Source organism: Triturus cristatus, chromosome 11 (assembly GCF_964204655.1).
Source record: "Triturus cristatus chromosome 11, aTriCri1.1, whole genome shotgun sequence".
Classification (NCBI taxonomy): Eukaryota; Metazoa; Chordata; class Amphibia; order Caudata; family Salamandridae; genus Triturus; species Triturus cristatus.
Window position 1 is genome coordinate 280,980,865 of NC_140594.1, and position 16,397 is coordinate 280,997,261.

Consider the following 16,397-nt stretch of genomic DNA (forward strand, 5'->3'; position numbering starts at 1 on the left):
CCACGGGGAAATGTTTGTGAGTACCCATGCACTAAATAATGACCCTAGAATATTGTGATACAATAATATCAAGGACAGAATATTGAAAGGTAAGTGCATATAGGGAAGCATAGAATTACTATTCCTAACTCCACATCTCAATACCTTGAAGATATATATATATATATATTCACTGAAAAAACCATAGGTTTCAGGGCTGTTATGGTTAGCTGGACATTTCACTCGTACAAAACCATTGAAATTCCTCTGTTATAGTTAGTGCTACTAACTATAACTCACGCGCCCGCAATCCACTGCTGATGATGTCACATATTACATCATTCATGACATGGTCAGTGACATCACTGATGACATCACTGATGACATCTCAAATGACATCACTGATGACATCACTGATTACATCATCCAGTGAATGTGGTTTGGGCCGATATTTAAATATGTATTATATATATATAGCCATCTGCATTGAAGAATGAGTGGATATATACATATCTAGATGGAGGATTTAGTAGCAGTGTGATTGACTGGTTAAGTAACTAATTCATAGTGTCTTACTAAATATATTAGATAGTGACTAAACTGTGTGAATATCTGTATCACTCTGTCAGTTGTTGTGTAAACTGCTACATCAGTTGATTACTAGCTACATAAAGTATATATTAGATATTGATTAGTTAGCTAAGTATTTGTATAGGACAGTGAATGTGTGTGTGGTTGGGTGGGGGGTGTGTGACTGTGCAAAGATGTATGAATAGTTGATTCACTAGGTATATGAGGTTAAGAGAGCACGTGCAAACAGTTGTTTGGGTGAGTGAGTATGTTTATGACTGTGTTGATGAGCAAATATATCTCTTAGTGATACTTGTGCAACGAAGTAGAAAAATAAAAGGCAGTGAATGTGACAGTTGTTGTATATAAAAAACTATACAGAAGAGTCAGTGATTGTGTAAATGACTGTATGGATGACTGTATACTTGTAGTAGTGATTTTATAAGACACTAAGTACGAGTTACTATCTGTATAAATAAATGAAGTAGTGGTTGTATAAGTGTGTAGCTGAGTAAATGTAAGTGTGATCAATAGTTTACATAAGTGAGTAGGATGACTGTATAAGTGAGTAGGATGTGTGCTGGTGTGTCAATGTCGATATAGGTGTATAAGTGCATTTGATAGTGTTCTATTGATTTGTAACATCGTGTATGAGTCAATTTATAGATGAGTGTTTAGATGTGTGTGTAGACCTGAGTGGGTTTTTAGAAACTTATATTGATGTGTCAATGGTTTCAAAAATGGTACTTTGTATTTTATACTGAGTGATTAAAGGTTATACTACTGTGTGATAAGGTGTATCAGATTGTCACGTGGATGATGTCATCAGTGATGTCATCAGTGATGTCATTTGAGATGTCATCAGTGATGTCATCAGTGATGTCACTGACCATGTCATGAATAATGTAATATGTGTCATCATCAGCAGTGGATTTCGGGCACGCGAGTTATAGTTAGTAAAACTAACTATAAAGGAGGAATTTCAATGGTTTTGTACGAGTGAAATGTCCAGCTAACTGTAACAGCCCTGAAACCTATGGTTTTTTTTCAGTGAATTTCTAAGGTTTTTTAAATGCTAATTCCTAACTATAACTTGTCTGAAACCTATGTTTTTTTCAGTGAATTTCAAAGGTTTTTTTAAATGGCAATTTTTAAATGTAATAATAGTTATAGTTATTTTTTAATACTGATTTTGTACATTTTTTTAACTATTTATTTTTACATATTTTATTTTTTAAATTACATTATATATTTTTAATATAAATGGAAAAAAATATTTTTTAAAACATTGAAACTCAAATATTGTTTTTTTTATTTTAATTTTAATATATTTTTATTATTTTCTTTATTCTTTCCAATTTATTTTGTGGAGTCGCGCACCCAACGCATTCACACCAAGGGGCCACGCTGGGAGTCACGCACCCGACGCATTCACACCAGGGGGCCGAGCTTAGCGCCGCGCTGGGTGCGCGACTCCTAATTTTACTGTAACATTTTTTTAGCACCTTCCCCGAATTTTCATTCTCCCCGGGGACCCCATCCCCGGGGCCTATATACAACTTTGGGGACCGTGGGGGGAGCCCCAATGACCTCACGGTCCTGCCGGCTCCCCGCGTCCTTCGGGAGCCAGCATTGCTTTTCCACATGGGGAGCTGCTAACATGTAGCTCCTCGTGTGGAAAAGCAATCTGGTTTGCATTTTGAAAGAGAAAGCAGGTTTCCCTGCTCTCTCTTTCAAAATCCAAACCAAGTTTGCTATGGCAGGGCGGGAGCCGCGAGGCTCCCACCCTGCCATAGCAAACAGCAGTGTCCCGGGGCTGGACACCCCGAGACACTGCAGGAGCATGCCCTGGGGGGTGGTGGTCCCCAGGGCCCTCGAGGGCTCCAATGAGGGGGGCCGTACGGTACCCCTCCCACAATGTACAAAGCCCCGGGGGTGGTGGTCCCCGTGGCTTGGGGGGCCTTTGAGCCCCCCAACCCATTTATTTGTAAAGCCCCGGGGGATGGTGGTCCCCGGGACTGGGGGAGCCTTCCAGCACCCCAGCCATGTATTTTGTAGCCCCGGGGGGTGGCGGTCCCCGGAGCTGTGGGGGGCTGTGAGCCCCCCACCCATATTTGATAAAAGCTCTGGGGGGTGGCGGTCCCCGGGGCTGGGGGGTCCCTCTGGGCCCCCCATTACATTAAATATTTTTGCCCCCGGGATTTGGCCCCCCCGGGGCTAATTATTAAAAAACAAAGGGCGGGAGGCCGTGCACAGGTTTTTTTTTTCACTGCAGCACCCTGCGCGGACTTTGCCGATTTTTTTAAAAAAACGAATTTTTTTTGGCCCTGGGGGACCCCCTAAGCAGGCCTAGGGGGTAAGAGTGTTTCTACCCTGCCCCCTTTGTATGTTTTCCGCACTTATTGCACTGATTTCTTGTTCATCGGTTCTACCGAGGCACAAAATGTCTGCCAACACTGACTGCTTTGGAGTGTTGATGGCCAATTAGCATGCAGCTTGTGATTGGGAGGGTGCGCGCAGGGTGGGCACAGGGAGCGTGGATCCTCCGCGGCCATAGAGATATATATGTATTTACTTTTGATTTTCTCAGCAACTACTGAACAGATTTACACCATTTAACAAAAAGGCACGAGCCTGAACCAAGGGCTACTTCTTTGCCAAATTTGGAGTAATTCCGTTCAGCAGTTCGGGCTGTAGCCGCGGCTAAAGATTCCTATGGAAAATTGCATGGGGAAAACACATTTTGGGACCCCCTTTTTTCTCGGCTTCCGCTTGCCGAATCACCCCAAAACTTTCAGGATAGGAGCGGACCAGAGCGCCCCACGAGTTTTGAAAATTTTGCGAAGATTCGTCGACCGGCGCCAAAGATATTGGAAATAGAATGTTGCGGATTTCCTATGGAAAATAGGTCCTAACTATAACTATCTACTGGCGACCGCCAGTAGATAAATATATATATATATATATATATATATATATATATATATATATATATATATATATATATATCCAAAGACTACTCCCACCAGCCTTGAAGGTCCTTCAACTGCCAAAGATGTAAGTACACAAGCCTAAGAATAGTGCAAATTTTTATTTAATGCCCAGAGCGACGGCCATAACGTTTCGGCTCCGTGGAGCCTTGTTCATATATATATATATATCCAACATGGGTATATTCCTTCTAGGAAATAAACATCCAGCACTCCGGTGAAAGAATGGGCACTCGGTCTTTATTTTTGACGAACGAGGTATAACATCAACGCGTTTCAGCAGACTCGCGCTGCCTTGTTCACGATGTTTTGTGCACCACTTTTTTTCAATAAAATACGTTTCATTTAGTGATTGACAACAAAGAGGGACTCAACCTCCATATTCCACAGCTCTGTATAATGCACTTTGGCCGCCATCTTGTAACATGTTCATTCCTATTTGTTTCACATGTTTTCTTAGTACATTTTATAATCAATTTGCACATATTACTGTATTACATAGCTCAATGATTACAGCTACTTCTTATGTTTCGCGCAGGATACTTCCTTGCGCATATTAACAATAGCTAATTAAAAATCAGAGTTAGTCATACAGTTTTAAAAGATTTGAATTTTTTTCAACATGCTAATGCAGATGATATTAGTTTTCAGGAAATAAATTCGGCAAGTGCCTTTTTAACATTTCCTTTTTTTTTTTTTTTTTTATTTATATTTAAAAGAAATTTTTTACCAGATATAATGATACAGCACAGCATAGGGTTCGACAATAAATAAACAATGAAAATATACAATTCAGTTGTTATAAACAATATATAGCTTCAATACAGCCATTATCACAATTTCTTTTTGAGAGTAAAAAAATCCAAGCAGTTGAATCATATTCAGCCACCCTATTTACACTACTTGTTCTTTCCATCTCCGTATTGGATCCCAAATTCTCAGACCCAATTGCTTCCCCCTTCGACCTTTCCGTTCGTAAATCCCTTTTTCTAGATTGTAGGCAAACAACAAATTGGCCAACCATTGATTCATAGTGGGAGCAGCTTTGTCACGCCAGGCTCTTGCAATTAACAACCGAAACACTGCCATAGCAATAAAGACAAACTCTTGGCAAGTAGCCTGACCATCTATTACTATACCCAAAAGAACCACCATGGGTGTAATTTTAATTTGAATACCTAGATGTCTCACTAAAAATCCCTCTACCTCCCTAATCAAAGTAGCCAATTGAGAACAAGTGGCAAAGATATGGATTATGTCCGCCTGTATATGATTACACCGTGGTCAGTCTGTCCCTACGGTGCCACCCCATTGCGCAATTCTAGCTGGTGTATAATATAAAAAATAAATAGTTTTATAGTGCTGTGACTGTAATGGTGCTGAACATAAAACCGTATGGCCGAGAGCCAATGATTCCTGAAACCAAACCGCTTCAATACCTAGCTTCGTGGCCCACTTAGTACTATATTTGACCAGATCGTCTTTCTTAGTAGTAAGAAGGCAAGCATAGAAACTACGTATATTGCAATCTCCCCCTTTCTCGATCATATCCAATATTTCATTGTTTTTAAACCCTATCAACCCACCGCGCTTGGTATTCAGAAAACTTCTAACCTGTAGATATTTGAAAAAAGTCCTTGAATCTATGTGAAATTTGGTAACTAAATCCGCAAATAACATCATTCCATCCATCCCAATAATATCCCCTATCCTCCTGATCCCATTATGATCCCAGGATGCAAAAATTGAGTCTGCAAATATATCTCCTGGCCAGGATTTATTCTTAAACAAGCGGGTGTATCTGTTGTATCTACCCAATCCAGATTTCTTCAAAAAGGCTATCCAGATATTAACAGCAGCAATAACTGTCTTGAACCTTGTTCTTTTAAAGTATGCAAAGTCCGTGCAATTTAGGAAACAGTTCTCCGCCTCCGCCCCCAAGACTATAGAATACACTTCAGTTGACATTTTGGAGATCCTAGGGTGCTCCCCTCCGCCAATTAATCCCTGCATATATTGCAGTGCGGTAGCCAGATAGTATAGCCTAAAGTCGGGGGCGCCCCACCCACCTCTAGCCCTTGGAAGAGTCATAAATCTGTACGCTCTCCTAGTCTTTCCATGAGCCCAAATGAATCTATTTAGTACTAATTCCAAAGCCTGAAACCAGTGTGCACCAAAAAACAGAGGTATTGCGCGAAACAGGTATAGAAATTTAGGCAATACGATCATTTTGATAACATTTGTACATCCTAATAATGAAAGGTGCAGATTATTCATCCTATCAAGGTCTAATTTTAGTCTCACCATTAATGGAGTTATATTCTGCTCAACCACCTTCTCCAAAACTGCCGAAATCTCTATCCCTAAATAGACTGCCGAGCTAGTTACCCTATAATCATTACATATGACATATAAATTTTTAACTATTTGTGTTTTCGTTTTATTAAGACTATACCCTGACACCTGACCAAAATCCCAGGCTTCTAATTCCACTGCGCACATAGCTAGAGTGGGATTTGCTGTAATGATTGCAACGTCGTCCGCATATGCCTGCACCTTAAACTGTGAATTATTTACTATTACCGGTGGGATGTTAACGTTAACAACGAGCCTGCGCAAAAGAGGGTCCATATACAGCGCAAATAATAGAGGGGAAGACGGACACCCTTGCCTAGTCCCTCTTTCTATTTGAACTATGGATGAGTGGCCACTGTTGACTCTAATTCTAGCCGAGGGTTTGTTATATAAAGTCTGGATGGCTCTAATGTAAACCTCGCCAAATCCAAACCACCTCAAGACAGACCATAAGAAATCCCAAGAGACCCTATCAAATGCCTTTTCGGCGTCCAAAAGCAACACTGCCATAGGGTCTCTTGGGATCTCGACGGCATCAAAGAGCGTAAGCACCTGTCTGATGTGTTGAGTGGTACCCTTTCCTGGAATGAAGCCGTGCTGTATAGGGCTGACAAGGGACTCGATAATAGTCGCCAATCTCTTTGCCAACACCTTCGAATAGATTTTAACGTCTGAATTCATTAGGGTGATGGGTCTATAAGATGAAGCTGCCAGAGAATTTTTGCCTTTTTTCAGAATGACTATAATATCTGCGCCCCCCCAAGACTTAGGAATAGAGGCCCCTATCTGCGCCTGAAGCATAGTAGATAGCAATGTATCGCTTAATATGTCCTTGAATACTCTATAAAATTCAACTGGGATTAAATCCGGGCCCGTGGCTTTACCGGAAGGAAGATCGATAAGTGCCCCCAAAATTTCTTCCAGATTGAATGGGGCTTCTAGCTGCTCCTTATCTTCCTCAGAGAGAATTGTTGGCTGAATATTATCGAGATAGTGTAAGATCTGTCCCATATCTAAAACCTTATCTGATCTATATAAGTCTTCGTAGAACTGCCTAAACACATCTCTTACCCCTTCTGAGTCCGTAATCATATTACCCTGAACATCCGCAATCTTTTTGATCTCTGCCGCTGAGGCTTTTTGTCTAGAGCGGATAGCCAAAAGGTGCCCCACTCTCTCGCTCATCTCGTAAGCCTTCTCTCTGTTTGATAAATACCTAGCAGCTGCCTTAGTAGCAATATTTTCACAGACCCTTGCCTTTAAACATATTAATTTTACACTCAACTGCTCAACTGATGTTTGGGCCTGTAATGCTAAATAAAGTTCTTCCTCCGCTTTAGTTATTTCTATTGTTAATTCATTAAACATTGCCCTCTCCTTTTTCTGTTTGTGCAATGAGTAACTCAATGTCTCTCCCCGTATGCCCGCCTTAAAGGTGTCCCATTCAATCCCAGAGTCTACTGACCCTCTATTAATTTCCCAGAAGTTCTTAATCCAGGAGTTCATATGAAGAATATAAGCTTCCTCCCTTAAAAGTGCCCTTTCAAAAGTCCAAGGTGAAAGCTTCCCCTGCTGACAGCCCATTTTAATAGTTAGAATCAGAGGGTTATGATCAGATATGATCCGAGGGTGCCTCTCTATTTGTGACCTATTCAGCAAGGAGTTGGATATAAAAAAATAATCTAATCTTACCAAAACCCTATGGGGAGCAGAAAAAAAAGTACTGCCATCTAAAAATGGATGAGTAGCGGCCCACATGTCAATCAACGAGTTGTGTACTAAGAGACCCTCTAAAGCCCTAAAAGATTTTTTCTTTCTACCAGTGTATCCCGTAACCCCGACCTGAGAGTGAATATTAAAATCCCCACAACAAATAATCGGTACAGGCCACAAAGCCAACTCTGTATCCAGAAACTGAAGCATTTCGGGGTCATCTTCGTTGGGACCATAAACTGAAGCCAGCGTAAACTTCTCCCCTTTAAATTTAACTTCCAATAATACCCACCTACCCAACTGGTCCTCTTTTTTCCTGACTAGTATTGTGTCTCTATTTCTGCCTAGAACCGCTACTCCCCTCGTTTTAGTCCCCTGTTTAGTATTAGCCAATAAGGAGAACCCCAGTTGCTCCAAAAGAAACCCCCTAGCCCCCTCAACATGTGTCTCCTGGAGACATACTAAATCCAACTTCATTGCTTTCAATAAAGACGACACTCGCACTCTTTTTTGAACATCATTGAGGCCACAAATATTAATTGAGGCTATTTTACACGTCATTGGCATATTCCATGAATACCTTTTAACAATACCGTTAGTAAAATAAGTAGACCAGAGATATAGCATCCTATGCTGTGCTCAAGAAATCCAAAAAAACTGTGTTTTACCTGTCCCCCCCCTCCCCCTGAGCCCCTACCCCTACCCCCCCCCCTCGACCCTGAACCTCCCCTCACCCCCCACCCCCCCTTACAGGCAAATAGGTCAAGCATGACCCATGTGTGAACGCTTAGGGGTGCAGTTGTCGCCCCCTCCTCCCATTAGAAAAAACCCATATACTCCCAACCAGTCCCTCTTTTCCATCTTTAATGAGCCTTTTTAACATTTCCTTATAAAATTCAATAACTCAAAGTGCTAGTGCTCATTGTGCAAATTACGCATACTAAAGTGCCAGTGCTAGTTCTTTTTAAGAATTAATAATTAAAGGTGCTAATGCCTATTGTGCAAATTACGCAGAGAAACCCTTTCCTGATATATACAGGTTCTTGATCTATATAACCGTATAAATTCGTCAAGACCAATTCTTTTACTCAAAATTATCATGACATTCCTAAAGTGCAAGTGCTTATGTAAACTTAGACTTTTCCCAAATATCCATTTTACTTTCTCAGCTTTAGCACAATTAGTTCCATATGGGATAGGGATTAATATCACACGTACATACATATTCACAAATATTAAAATCATATTTGATATTTCTATACAGAGCTGTTATCTTTGTCGGGTTACCTTCTAAAATGATTGTTTTTTCACTAATAAAAGTAATGATAGCAGGAATTTCTCATTTCTTATCTCCTTGAGTGTTTCAAGACAAACACGTATACAAATCCTCATCCACATTCAACCCTTGCGGTTCTTTACAGTTAAATTCCAGAATAAAAAATGTTTCCAGTCTCCTTAGTTCCTTTTCCCTGTCCCCTCCCCTCTTCCTCCTCGGGACTTCCGCTATACAGGAATATTTTAAAAATATCGGGTTACTGATGATGGGATTCAAAATGACGTGCTATGGGATATGTTCTGTCTTGATTAACAATAGCTCTCCTGTGCTGTAAAATTCGTTTATACACAGGAAGGGTTGTACTCCCTATATATACTTTGGGGCATGGGCATCGTAGCAGGTAGACAACATAGCTAGATTTACAGGTCAAAAAACTTTTAATAACAATAGTTTTATTAAAAAAAGTTTTAAAATCAGTGCAATTTATGCCATGCTGGCACGCTTTGCATTTTGGGCATTTTCTAAAACCTGGTTTTTGATGTAACCAGGTAAGAGCTCGCCCTTTCTCTTCCTGATATTCGCTCTTCACAACTAAATCCTTTAGCGATTTGGATCTTTTATAGGTGATGTCCGGGTGTTTTTTCATTTTAGGGCCTAGTACGGGATCGTTTCTTACTAGATGCCAATGTTTATTCAAGATAGATCTTATTTCTTTGTGTTTTTCATTGAACGTTGTTATAAATCTAGAATTAGGTTGATTCTTATCTCCCTCTCTCTGTAGTTTTCTCTGTTTTGTTCTTGATGGTTCGAACAGGATTTTTTGTCTATCAAGGTTTCTTGCCTTAGATGCGGCTCCTTTTATCACAGCTGGAGAGTACCCCCTTTGGATGAATCTATGGGTCATCTCACTCTCAATTTTCTCATATTCAGCCTGATTGCTACATGCTCTCCTTGCTCTGTAGAATTCCCCGAAGGGAATGCTCCTAATTAATGCAAAAGGATGAGCACTTCCCGCATGAAGTACTGTATTCCCGGCAGTAGCCTTACGGAACACTGAGGTCTCCAACTTCCCTCCCATCGGTTTGACCCGGATGTCAAGAAAGTCTATGGTGGTTTTACTGTGGTTCGAAGAGGCACACTGAAAAGGATCCTCGTAATGGCAACAGGATTCACTTCACTTTGGAGTAAAAATAAAAAGCCTTACGCGTTTCGGAGCTTTGTTATGCTCCTTGTTTACAGGCAGTGAAGAGTGCACCGCCCTTGAAAAAAATAATATATATATAAGAAAGGGAATTGTGGAGGGAAAGAGAAAAAAAAAAAAAGAAGGAAAAAAAATAAAATAATAATAATAAAAAGAAAAAAAAAAAAAGAATAGAATAAGAATATATGAGTATACCAGGTAGCAGATAGTTAGGACAACCACGGCAGCAGAATATAGAAGTAATAATGTAGTTATTTATTTATTTTGGGCGGGCATATCACGGGAGGCGAAGCCTCGCGATGCAAGTGGAGGGCCCCGAAAGGCGATATAATCGCTGAAGGGTTAGAAGGGGGGTTCCTCATGGGTGGTAGTGGGGGGGGCACGGGGTGTATGGAGCAAGAGAAAAAAAATTAAAAAATATATAGTCCTCATACAAGTCCAAAAAACCCAAAAAATCCTAAGAGTCATGGAGGAAGAGCCTAGGGTACAGCAAGATGAATAGGTTCAATAAAGTTAAAATGATAACATGGAATGTTAATGGGCTAAGGAATAAGAGAAAGAGGTCTCGGGTAATGGAATTTTTGAAGGATAGTGAGGCACACCTTTGTTTTTTAGAGGAGACCCATCTAGAATCCCAGGAATGCAAACAGGAGTTAAGTAAGGCGAGATGGATCTAGGAGGTGCTTTGCTCTGATCAAAGGGGGAGCACTAGGGGAGTGGCTTTAATCATTAGGAGCAATGTTGGAATAAAGGTTGTAAAACAAGAGTCAGACCAGTCTGGGAGATGGTTGGTCGCCACCTTAACAGTTCAGGGTATACCCCTTGTGTGTGTCGTATATTATGGCCCGAATCAGGATAACCCTGGGGCACTTTTGAAACTTGAGGCCAGTCTACTGAGTACCTCTACACCATAGGGGGAGATTTTAACCTGGTCCTAAATAAAAAAATGGATTGTACGTCTAAAGTCAGATATAATAGCCCACCTAAGACTTCTGCTGTGTTAAAAAACATAATTAAAGATTTTAATTTATCTGATATATGGAGAACTAAAAATAGAGAAACCAGAGATTTCACGTTTTATAGCAAAAAGTATAAACATCACTCAAAAATAGACTTCTTTCTTGTAGACCAGGCACTGTTTTCAGAGGTCAAGGAGATATACCACATTCCAGCTATTTTATCAGACCACTCAGCTGTAGCCCTGTTGTTGGGGTTTAAGCAAAGAGAAATACAAAGAAGCTGGACTTTAGATAGGACCATGCTACTGGACGATGAAGTGATAGGGAAGATCTGTGATAAAACAGAAGAGTATTTCAAGTTTAATAACAGTACGGCTAAGGATCAGACTGTGCGGGAGGCCTTTAAAGCTTATATAAGAGGGATCCTTATATCTATATCAGTTGGGAGAAAGAGGACTATGAAAACTGAGGAGGCAGACAGGATAAGTAAGATAAAGGAGAAAGAAATAGAAGTACAGAAAGCATCTATAGAGAATAGGGGTACAGTGTTAAGTTTGGAGAAAGAGCTGGAAAATTTGCAGGCTGAATACCAAGCAAATCTTGACAGGAAGCTTTCTGATAGGTGGAAAGTTAGCAAGTTGCAGCATTTTTCTTACGGAGAGAAATGCGGTCCTCTGTTAGCTTGGAAAGCGAGAGCCGATAGAACGAGGAACTCGACAAAGCAACTAATTCAAAGAGGCTCGGGAAGTATAATTTATGAGGATGAAAATATTCGAGAGGAGGCTAGAACCTTTATGAAGGATCTATATAAGGAGTATATTGAACTAGGACAAGGGGTAGTTCAGGAGTGGTTAAAACTGACTGCCCTCCCTCAATTGACTGAAGAACATAGGGTACTGCTGCAGATGAGTATTACTGAGGAAGAAGTCAGAGCACAATGTAAAAAAATGGTTAGAGGAAAAGCTGCAGGCCCTGACGGGCTCCCAATTGAGTTTTATATAACCATTTTAGACATTGTAGTGCCAGTCTTAAAGGGTTTGTTCAATAAAATATATATTGAGGGGGAAGATATCCCGGGTTCTTGGGCGGAAGCCACGGTGACACTGATTTTAAAACCTAATAAAGATCCGCAGTCGATTGAGTCATATAGACCAATATCCCTATTGAATTCGGATTACAAGGTTTTTACAGGTATATTGGCAGCTAGAGTGGCAAAGGTTATAAAGGCGATAGTCCACCCCGATCAGAGAGTTTTCATACCAGGGAGACAACTAAATGAGCTCACCTTTCAGGTAGTGGGGGCTATCGATATGGCAGATGTTAAGAGGGCTCCACTGACGATAGTAGCTATAGACGCTGCAAAAGCTTTTGACCAGGTTAACTGGGTATATCTCTGGGAAACTCTAAAAAGTTTTGGTTTCCCTAAAAATGTTGTTCAGGCGGTTAGGAATCTGTACTCTGGTCCTAAAGCTAGGGTTTTGGTTAATCGTGTTCTGACTGACTGGTTTAACATTTCGAGGGGGACCAGGCAGGGGTGTCCTTTGTCACCACTCTTACTTAACCTGTATATCGAGCCTTTTGTCAGATGGCGTAGGAGGGATCCGGGTATACATCCTTTTATAATGGGAGATCTGGAATTGAAGCTTGCTCTTTATGCAGACGATCTGCTTCTGTACACAACTAACCCAACAGAGGCTATTACTAGGTTAATTGAGAAGGCAGAAAAATATGGTGAAGTTTCAGGGTATAAAATCAATAAAGGAAAAATTGAAATAATGGAATGGAACCAAGTGAAAGGAAGTCAGGGGGTGAGAAGTCATATGAGGAATTTAGGGGTTCAGTTAGTACAGAAGCTTGAGGACATTCCCAATGTAAATTGGAGGAGGGTCTCTAAAGAGGTGGCTAGTCTACTTACACGCTGGTCAAACCTCCCTCTTAACATCTATGGGAGGGTTAACCTCGTGAAAATGATAATCTTGCCAAAAATCACTTTTCTATATAATTCAATTCCATTGCTATTTAGGACTGAGGATATAGCTAAGCTACAAGGAAAAATAGGTACTTTTATTTGGGCATCGAAGAGTCCTAGAATAGCCTGGAAAAAACTTAGAAAAGGTCTTACAGTGGGTGGGCTAGCATTACCAGACCTACTTACATATTGTTATTCTTTCCAATTTAAAAATTTTAGGATGCTGGCCAATAAAACCGATTCATCCTCTTTAGGCTTACTGTTTCAGGCCTTGTTAAAAGACATAGCGCAAGGTCAGGAATTTTTCTTATTCTAATATGGAAATCCAAAGTTTTTCAAAAAAGTTAGGCTGAAGACTTTGAGGGCGGCTCTAAAGACTTGGATGCGCATAAGAAGTAGGATGAAAATCCCATACTATGCGCAACAAGCCCCTGTCTGGGATTCTCCTGGTACACCGGAGTGCCTACAAGATCAATTGAGTTTGCCTCTAAAAACGGGGGGTATACAATTTTGGGGCGATATGCAAGAGGATGGTAAGCTAATGAGTTGGGAGGCTTTGGGTAGGTTAACTCAAGGAACCCTGTCGAGATTCAAGTTTTATCAGATTTCATCCTGGTGGATGTCACAGGATTGGCAGGAGGAGGAAGAGGAGGTAAACTGTAAGGCGGACTTAATCACTAGAACAGGTGTATGGAAAAAGGAAGTTTCCTTTTGGTACAGAGCACTCTTGGAAGCAGAGGTTGAGGGGAATCCGAAGTCATAAGAGTATGGGGCAAAGAGTTTGGTGATAATGAATTGGATTTGTATAAATTATGGTCTGACTCTTTTGTTATGCTACAGGCCATAGTTAAACCAGCTGCCCTGAGGAGGAATCATCTGTATACTATGTATCGAGTGTATTGGTCTCCAAAAAGTTAACGAAGGTGACGGGGAAAGTGTACTGCTGTCCGAGGTGTAAGTATCCAGCTGCAGATGATATCCACATATTTATGGAATGTCTAAGAATTAAACCCTATTGGATGGAGGTTTGTAAATTTCTAGAAGCTGTTTTGGAAAGGCCGATAGAAGTAAGTATCAGCCTGATCTTCTTCGATCTAATGAATAATTACCATATGAACTTAATGGGATCTAACTTTACATTCTATGTGATAATATTGGCAAGGAGAGAAATATGTAGGGCCTGGAAGTCAGAACATCCCCCGGCTTTTACTGAATGTCTGAAAAATATTATTTATACCAACAAATCAGATATGGCCTGTGATCAACGAAGTAAAAGTAAAGTTTGGGTGGCTCTATTAAATTGGATTGAGCAGTAAATCTGATTCCTATGATTAAGCCATTAAACCATTGGACCTGGTCTCCTAGTAACACCCAAGGGCCTTCACCGATATGTGAACGGGATGGGGATAAGGTAATGGTGTGATCTAGGAGGGAAAGCTCTCCTCTCCCCACCCGGATCGGAGAGGTTAGAGGAATCCCATCTAGAGGCTTGGCTGTATGAGGACAAAAAAAAAGAACTGTGCTAAGTCTCCTAGTGGTGAAATGGACGGCATAATTGAGGATGATCGGAAACTTTGGAGGCCCACTGAAGGGCTAAATCAATAACCGAAAGCTGTGTTAAAGTGCAGGACACACTGTTGTTTATGATTAGAAATGAACACTGCAAAGCCTACTAGGGAAAAAAAGTACAAACTACAAATACCAGGATGACGCATTTGTGATACTCACCTGTTATCCATTGAAAGGCAGAATAATTTACATGCTGGTCGAAGTGCTCCTTTCATTTACCTGCGCCGTGACATGGAATGCCTGTGAACAAGGAGCATAACAAAGCTCCGAAACGCGTAAGACTTTTTATTTTTACTCCAAAGTGAAGTGAATCCTGTTGCCATTACGAGGATCCTTTTCAGTGTGCCTCTTCGAACCGAGGTTCCATTGTTTTGCATATTAAAAACGGCAGGCCAGCCGTAAAGAGTGCACCGCCCTTGAACTGTGAGGGGCCACGGAGACACAGAACTGTGCTAAGTCTCCTAGTGGTGAAATGGACGGCATAATTGAGGTTGATCGGAAACTTTGGAGGCCCACTGAACGGCTAAATCAATAACCGAAAGCTATGTTAAAGCGCAGGACACACTGTTGTTCATGATTAGAAATGAACACTGCAAAGCCTACTAGGGAAAAAAAGTACAAACTACAAATACCAGGATGCCGCATTTGTGATACTCACCTGTTATCCATTGAAAGGCAGAATAAATTGCATGCTGGTCGAAGTGCTCCTTTCATTTACCTGCGCCGTGACATGGAATGCCTGTGAACAAGGAGCATAACAAAGCTCCGAAACGCGCAAGGCTTTTTATTTTTACTCCAAAGTGAAGTGAATCCTGTTGCCATTACGAGGATCCTTTTCAGTGTGCCTCTTCGAACCGAGGTTCCATTGTTTTGCATATTAAATACGGCAGGCCAGCCGTGAAGAGTGCACCGCCCTTGAACTGTGAGGGGCCACGGAGACACAGAACTGTGCTAAGTCTCCTAGTGGTGAAATGGACGGCATAATTGAGGATGATCGGAAACTTTGGAGGCCCACTGAAGGGCTAAATCAATAACCGAAAGCTATGTTAAAGCGCAGAACACACTGTTGTTTATGATTAGAAATTAACACTGCAAAGCCTACTAAGGAAAAAAAGTACAAACTACAAATACCAGGATGCCGCATTTGTGATACTCACCTGTTATCCATTGAAAGGCAGAATAAATTGCATGCTGGTCGAAGTGCTCCTTTCATTTACCTGCGCCGTGACATGGAATGCCTGTGAACAAGGAGCATAACAAAGCTCCGAAACACGTAAGGCTTTTTATTTTTACTCCAAAGTGAAGTGAATCCTGTTGCCATTACGAGGATCCTTTTCAGTGTGCCTCTTCGAACCGAGGTTCCATTGTTTTGCATATATATATATATATATCTATATATTTTCTACTGGCGGTCGCCAGTAGATAGTTATAGTTAGGACCGTGTTTCCATAGGAAAACTGAAAATTCTATTTTGAATAACTTTGGCGTCGGTTGACGAATCCTCGCGAAATTTTCAAAACTAATGGGGCGCTCCGCTCAGCTCCTACCCTGAAAGTCTCGGGGTCCCAAAACGCGTTTTTTCCCATGCATTTTCCCATGGGACCTTTAGTCGAAGGTACAGCCCGAACGGCTGAACAGAATTACTTGAAATTTGGCAAAGAGGTAGTCCTCAGGTCAGGCATGTCCCCTTTGCATATATGGTGTCAATCTGATCAGTAGTTCCTGAGAAAATTGCAGTTAAAAGCACATAAATATCTATAGCCGCGCACCGTGCGCGCACTGTACGCGCACCGTGCCGTGTGCGAGCATAATTCTG